Source organism: Canis lupus, chromosome 7 (genome assembly GCF_011100685.1).
Source record: "Canis lupus familiaris isolate Mischka breed German Shepherd chromosome 7, alternate assembly UU_Cfam_GSD_1.0, whole genome shotgun sequence".
NCBI lineage: Eukaryota > Metazoa > Chordata > Mammalia > Carnivora > Canidae > Canis > Canis lupus.
The window spans coordinates 66,183,979-66,191,498 of record NC_049228.1 but is presented as its reverse complement, the minus strand read 5'-3'; the positions used below and the strand labels follow the sequence as shown (position 1 = coordinate 66,191,498).

At 43.4% G+C, this 7,520-nt stretch overlaps 1 long non-coding RNA gene across 1 annotated transcript; it reads right to left on the bottom strand.

Annotated features, from left to right (window-relative positions):
* Positions 1–6,244: 6,244 nt before the first annotated feature.
* LOC119872702 lies at positions 6,245–7,265 on the bottom strand. Its single transcript, XR_005361719.1, has 4 exons — positions 7,124–7,265; positions 6,834–7,025; positions 6,473–6,668; positions 6,245–6,360 (listed from the first exon to the last, which is right to left on the bottom strand). It is a non-coding gene; the product is annotated as an uncharacterized LOC119872702 (long non-coding RNA).
* Between the last annotated feature and the right edge of the window lie 255 nt (positions 7,266–7,520).

Sequence of the window (7,520 nt, the reverse complement as noted above, 5' to 3'; positions counted from 1 at the left end):
AGTTTTCTTCTCCTGTCTATATCTCTCTCTGCCTCCCCCAGTTTCACCATTGTTTAATGGTATTGACACATGATGATAAAGATAATGGCAACAAGAGAACAGAGAGGTGGCATAGCATGGTATGGATTCTGCAGGTGTGGACTGTCTACATTTGTTTACATTCTTTTTTTTTTTTTTCATTTGTTTACATTCTATCTCTGCTGCTTATGAGATGTGGAACTTGGGCAAGTTGCCTGACCTCTCTGTGCCTCAGTTTTCCATTTGTAAAACCAAAATAATGGTTTCTAGTTCATAGGAATGTTGAGAATTATGAACAAATCTATGCAAAGTTCTTAAAATTTCTATTGTTATTGGTAGTATAGCTACCATTTATTGAATGCTTACTAAGTGTCAGGTGGTAGTAAGAGCATCTCACATGTTATTTTACTTAAATGTTATTTTATTCCTTACGGTGACCTTGTGAGATGAATATCCTTATACTCATTTTATAGGTAAGGAAACTAAGGCTCTGTAACTCATTTGGATCATTCTGCTAATAAGTGGTGGAGCCAGAATTCAAATCCAGGGCTGCCTGCATCTGAAGCCTTGCCCTTAACCAGTTTACTAATACATCTTCTCATGCGAATGTGGCTAATATATGGTACGTTAGTTCAGGTAGATTTCTTTTTAATCTGGACTTGGGCATATATGGACCCCTATTATTTTTCTCATCTTCAGTGACCTCTTGTCTCCTGTCATAGGTGGCAAAATCCTTGACAACATCTCGAAGAAAAGTGGAAGCTGGGACAACATCTCAATCACAGCTTTGGAGGTCTTCAGGATGGCTGGATGGCTCAAGGAGCTGCACATTTGTGAACACTAGGCTGCCTGGGGTTGGTGGGGATTTGGGATGGCAGAGGAGACTGGGTGGTTAGACTTTGGTCTTTACTTCCAAATAAATGCTCCTATGACCACTTAATCAAGTTGTCTGGAGTTAAGGCTACAGATGTACGTGATACTTGCCCTTCTACCATGTAATTAGCTTATGGTATCTGACACAAGTCAGATAGATCGAGGCTTAAATGTTTCTTTCTGCCTTACTAGGAAAACCTAGAAAGTTGTTTAATTTCTCTGAAGTTCTCTGAAAAGAAGACACTCGATTGATCAGGTTTTTGAGGGAACTAAAAAGCATGTGATGGCTTTAGTAGGCACTCCTAAGTATTTGTTTCTTTGGTTCCAATCTAGAACTGCAAGTGTTGGCAAGACTTTTCTAATTAATAACAGAAGAGGTTTTTTAAATGATCAAACTTAGCCTTTATCACTAAGTAGAAAACATTCAGTGTGTGTCCTCCAGACCTGCATGATAACTGAGAGCTAGCCAGGTTACTGCACGAAATACGTAAGAATCCTCCGATTATTATGATGGAGGATCATCTCCAATTTGCACATGAGAAAATCAGGTTCAGAGAAATGATTTGTCCAAAGTCATAGAGCTGGTTAATGGGAAAGTCAGGATGGATTCTCAGAACTCTAAAGCAGGGCCTTGTTCCTGGAGATAGCATAAATGCCATTCATTTCTTCATTCATTTGTCAAATTTTTGTTGGAGCTTGGCATAGTTTTAGAGGTGATTGTGTAATACAAAGAAACGTATGTGGGAATGTATACTGTGATTGAAGAAATAATCACACATGTATTGCAAACAAGAGCCTGAACTCTGCCCCCTTCTCACTACAAAACACTTGAAAATTCTGGATAAAAAACCCAAATATTTTAAATTGCATAAGTGAGCTCATAAAAATGTAAAGGAAACCACCAAGTTACAAACAAACAAACAAACAAACAAGAAAACAGAGGAAACTGAAAAACAACATGTTAGACATTCAAGTTAGTGTTGGGGCTCTCCTGGGACAGGAGTGCTGGTCTCCCTAACCTAGAGGAATAACTTCTATTACCCAAGAGTCAGAGGGGATCTGAGACCTGCCTAATTCTGGGACACCCAGGGGGCCACACTCCCAGTGAAATGATTGAATCAAGGAGGAAAAATAGCCCTCCAGCAAAGTAAGACAAGGAGAAACTTGGCTTGGAATGAGGTGAAATAAAATATGTCCTGTGAAAATCCGTAACAATAGGTGCCTCGTAAGTGGTTGGGGTTTAAACTCATGGTACCAACATGGTCCAGGAATAACCCCACCCAAGCCAACTGACTAATGGGAAAACAGTGCTTCAATGATATTACCCCTGGGGTACATGGTAGAAGCCAAGGGAACATGGATCTTGAGAGATATACAGTCAGCCTAGGCTGCCCAAGATTCAACAGGCAAAGCCCTATAGAATAGGAGCTCACAACTGTAAGTCCCGAACACACACACACACACACACACACACCAGCATCAGCGTACACAGTGTCTGTGGAAGATGCCACAGAATAGCCAAGTTTGAAGACTTGGTGTTTTGGACTCTAAAGGCTGAAGTGGACCTAGGGCTGGCTGCCGTGGATAAGCTGGTGTCCTCAGTGTGAAGGTCAGCCTGCACCAGGACAAGGAGGTAGGTCTTGGCAAGTCTTGCTTAAGGATAGTAAGTGGTTAAGGCTAACAGGAGCTGAAGGTTTTGTCTGGAGGTCAGTGAAGAATAAAACTAAAATATTGAATGAAGGCCAAGTTGTCAAGGACTTACCAAAGGTGGTGAGACAAGACAATGAAAAATTTAAAGAAGTCTTTCCAGAATGTCTGGTGGTGCTTAGAAAATAAGGAAGGGGATAAAATGGAGGGCCAGAGTTAGTATCTGGTGGGACACAAGGCACGTTGGGAAGATGGATAAGGAAAAGGAAAAGCCTGATTTGGGAAAGCCAGCGGAAAGCATAAAGACTCCCCTTATTTTAATCCAGAAGTTTCAAACCGAGTCCTGCAGAATGAGGTGAGCCCCGCCCAACCATCTGAGGACTGACTGACATCGAAACTAGCACTCTGAATTCCACAGTATTGAGACCTCGAAGTTCTGTGTTACAGATGGCACATTTACAGGTGAGGAGAAGAGTCCCTTTGTCCGGATGAACCATCTTTTCTCCTCCACCAGGACTTTAATTTTCGCTCTGCAGCCAGGAGCAGGCCAAGGAGTTTGAGACTGAGCAGAAGGAAAGGGAAGAGGGGTTTGCAGGAGTTTCCTGTGGGGCAGGCTCTAACCCAGCTTTGTTAGCCCCTTGGCAGCAGAGGTAAAATGAGCAGGGACACAGGGGAGTTGGGGCCTTGAGTTGGGTAGAAACTGCTAGAAGATGCAAATTGATAAATAAACATCAAAACAATGAAGCTCTGCTAATCCTCAGACAAAGGACAAATTGCTAATCTGACCTCCCCGCCAGGATGGCTGCCTCAGTTGAACAAAGACAGCTTTTATAGTTTATGTTTTATTTGTAAACTGACAGCGGCTGGTCAGTTAAATGGATTTTCTCTCACCTGCCTCCAAGGGGTGGGGAGGTGGCCCGTAATCCTTTCTTTCTCGATGGAGCTCACCGCAACAGTCACCTGATCTGACCAGGAAAGGCCTTGGCGGATGTGCCAAATTTTAGCCACTTTAGAGTAACTGCCAAATTCCTCGTCAACAATGGGGCCAGTGTCTGAGGGGGAAAGGCTGGAGAGTGGCAAGCCTTTCTGGGTTGTAATTCATGAGAGACCTTGGGTTTCCCCACCTCTCTCCAGACTCCCAATTCCAGAGTTCGAGGCCTTCTCTGGGAAAGATGGTTGTGAGAGCACATTGGTATTGGTAGTTCTCTGAAAAGTGTCTGTCAGTCAGGCTCCTTCCTTCGGGAAGTGGGCTGCCTCCCCCACTTCCTCTGAAGAGCTGTCCCTTAGCCCAAGGTGTCAGCTCATTATTATTCCAGAGGAGAGCCTGGCACTGAGATCTGACACCCACACCGACAGAGCTGGCCCACACCTAATCACCTGGGGAAAATCACACATAAGTCCCCTTCTCCAGTCGCCTCTGGCCTCTGTTACCTGCTCCCCAATCTGCCTCCTGTCATCCCACTTCCTCCACCCCAAATGTCAAGGTGTCCTAGCTGAGATGAAGAATGGCTACTGAAGGGGAGGAGATGGTATTTTTCTGGAGTAACAGCCTCTCTTAACATGCATCTTGTTGCTATCGCACATGCAGAAATCCTGCTCAGGGGCATATGGGCCAGGTGTCTGTAAGTATTAGAATTCCAAAGGTCTTCACAACCTCAGGATCAGGGACCAGGAGAGAATAGAAATCATTTCTACAGATTGTTCTTGAAACTCCAAACCATGGCCACAACAAGGGATGATTTCAAATAGGGAGTCAGGATGAACCAGGAATGAGTGGGACGTAGACCAGACAGGGCCTGGGAGCTGGGGCCTAGGAGACTGGGTGAGGTGGGGGTCATGCCAGACGTGAGGAGGGGCAAGGGAGAGGAGCAAAGAGAGAGAGAGAGAGAGAGAGAGAGAGAGAGAGAAGGAGATTCCTCTATGAGTGCAGAGCCCAACTCGGGGCTTAATCTCATGATACTGAGATTATGACCTGAGGTGAAATCAAGAGTTGGTCACTCAGTGGACTGAGTCACCCAGGGGCCCTGGATATACTTTTAATAAATGTTGGCTATGTATTTAAGATACATGTTCTTTATTGTTTAAGAGTATCGTAAATACAATATTGTAGATCGATTATACTTCAAAAAAAAAAAAGATGAGATATCTGGGTGGCTCAGTCAGTTGAGCATCTAATCTTGGTTTTGGCTGGGGTCTTGATCTCAGGGTCTGGGGATAGAGCCCTGTGTTGGGCTCCATGCTCAGCAGAGAGTTTGCTCAGGATTCTCTCTCTCTCCCTCTGTCCCTCCCCATCCTCCTGTTCTCTCTCTCTCTCAAGTAAATAAGTAAATCTTTAAAAAAAAAAGTGTGTGTGGGGCACAGTGGTGGCTAAGTGGCAGTCAGGTAGGCATCTAGTTTTTGGTTTCAGCTGGGATCATGATCTTTGGGTTGTGAGCTTGAGCCCCATGTCAGGCTCCATGCTGCTGAGCGTGGAGCTGGTTTAGGATTCTCTCTCTCCTTCCTCTGCCCCTCCCCTGCTCTCTCACTCTCTCTAAAAAAAAAAAAAAAAAAGAGTGTGTTAGTATTTCAAGTTGGAAATCTATTGAATAGATTTTTTGCAACTATTGAGATGAATATTTTTTATTAAAAATGTTTCCATGTTAATAGATTTTTAAATATGAAACCACCTGGGTAATCCTAGGATAAATGTTCATTGAACGTAATAATCTATTATGTGATATATTGCTTTAATTCAACTTTATAAGATTTCATTTATCAGAGTAGTCTTTCCAGTATATAAATGTGAGCAAATCATTTCACAGTTCAGGTTCACAGCATTTGCTAGACCACATCTGTATTGCATACTCGGGACCCTACTCTTCTCATGGCATTTGACTCTTCTTTTACCAACTATGCTGTATCCTTAAACCATACCCAGTGGTTCCTGGTTCTCTGGGTATATTACCCTCCTTCATATTTTTGAGAAGGCTGTTTTCTTTGTCTGGAAATCACCCCCTGCCTTCCACATCTGTGGGCAAAGCTTTGCGTATCCTTCATCTCACCGAGAGGTTGCTGTGCATTGATAGCCTCCATTACTCCTTCTTTTGTTTTCTTTTAATGTCCCGACTATGGGACTTATCACCCTGTATGGAAATTCTTTGCTTACAGGTGTTTCTTATCCACTAGCCCAGTGTCTTCCAAATTGGGACTGGAACATGCCAGGGGGTAAGCAAAAGAGTTGATAGTGGGGAGAGGGAAGAAAATACTATAACTTACACTTATATTGTTTATCATCTCTTTTTCACGTTTATTTCTATATTTTATTTATTCCTGAGAGATACTGGATCGTGAGGTCCGCATTGGTGCTTATCCCTGAATCAATCACTGCGAGGGGGAGGAAATGAGGTATTGGCTCTAACCAATGAGGGCTCACAACTTGAGCTGAGGGTGAGTAAATCCCGCCCAAACTTCATGTCTGGAAGAGGAAGTCATGCTGCTGAGAGAATCACAGGAGTACTGCAGCAGGTGCCCCAATAAATATTGCTACTGTTCCTATAAAATAACCACATTCCACATTCGGGAGAATGTTTCCTTAGGGCAGATACAGAGTACTCCCCACAACCCAACCTGGGTAAATAGTAACCATTATCTTTTGGGTTCTAAGAAATATTACATTGTTTTATTCAGGCCTATCCCCTGGTCATAGATTCACATTCTTCAAGTGTTTCTTCAGTAAGTTCTAAGTGGATTTTTATGTCAGAGCTGGCCTAGATCCAAAGCTATCTTTTCTGTGAAGGTGGTGATAGTGATGGTGATATCCTCATCCATCTGAGATAGAAAGAGCTGGAAAAAATTTATAGGCCATCAGCTATTTGGACCCACCACCCAGCCTGGTGTGTCTTTTATCACGTGGTGTTACCCTCCGTGGGCCAACTCCATGAAATGAACATATTACCTGCATTAGATGTGAAGCATATTCAAGGCTTTGAAAGAAGAAGGACGTGAAACAAAACCACATGCAGACATATCAGCTGATGAATGACCTGTGGATGGGCAGGAGCTGCCATTTACAGCTGAACTCTGGCAAAAGGGTAGAGAGATGGAATGAAACGGAGGGCAGCTCTCAAACTTCTTGGCCTTGCAGTTGCCACCTGAGGGTGATAACATGGTCAGTGGGCATAAAAAAAGAAGTTCACTGGCTTTGGTTTCCGCAGATCTTGCTCAATCTCCGTGAGGGTAATGATTTCTTATGGTTCTTACAAGACTTTTGGGTCCTTTCTGTCATATACATTTATCCAACAAGACCTAGAGCTCACCGTTCCCTCTGGAGATGTGTAGGAGACAGATCTTGGGTTGCTTTGTTACCGACATCTTTCACATCTTGTAGGACAATGCAACTTGGCCATCTGTGGTTCATTGTTTCCTTCAAGGATTCAGAAGACATGTGAGACTCAGCTGTGTTTCCTGAGAGGGAAGCATTGATGAGGAGGCTCAGGTGATGCTTTGTTCTGGAGGGAGCAGGACATTCATGGTTGTATTAGTTTTCTGTGGCTGTGGTAACAAATTACCACAAACTCAGTGCCTTAAAACATCACAAATACATTACCTTATAATTCTGGAAGTTAGAAGTCTTAAATCTTATGTATCAGCAGGCTGCATTCCTTCTGGAGGCTCCAGGGGAGAACCCGTGTCTTTGTTTTTTTCACTTCTAGAAGCCACCTGTATTCCTTGGCTTGTGACCCCCTTCCTCCATCTTCGAGTCCCTCTGTCTCTGTCTCTCTCTGACCTCTGCTTGCATCATCATGTCTCCTTTTCTGACTCTGACCTTCTGCCTTATCCCTTATGAGGTCAATTGTGATTATATCATCTCACCCCAAGAATCCAGGATAATCTTCCCATTATAAGATCCTTAACCTTATCACATCTGCAGAGTCCTTTTTGCCAGGTAAGGTGACACATTTACAAGTTTCAAGAATTAGAAGGTGGACATCTTTGGGGACTGT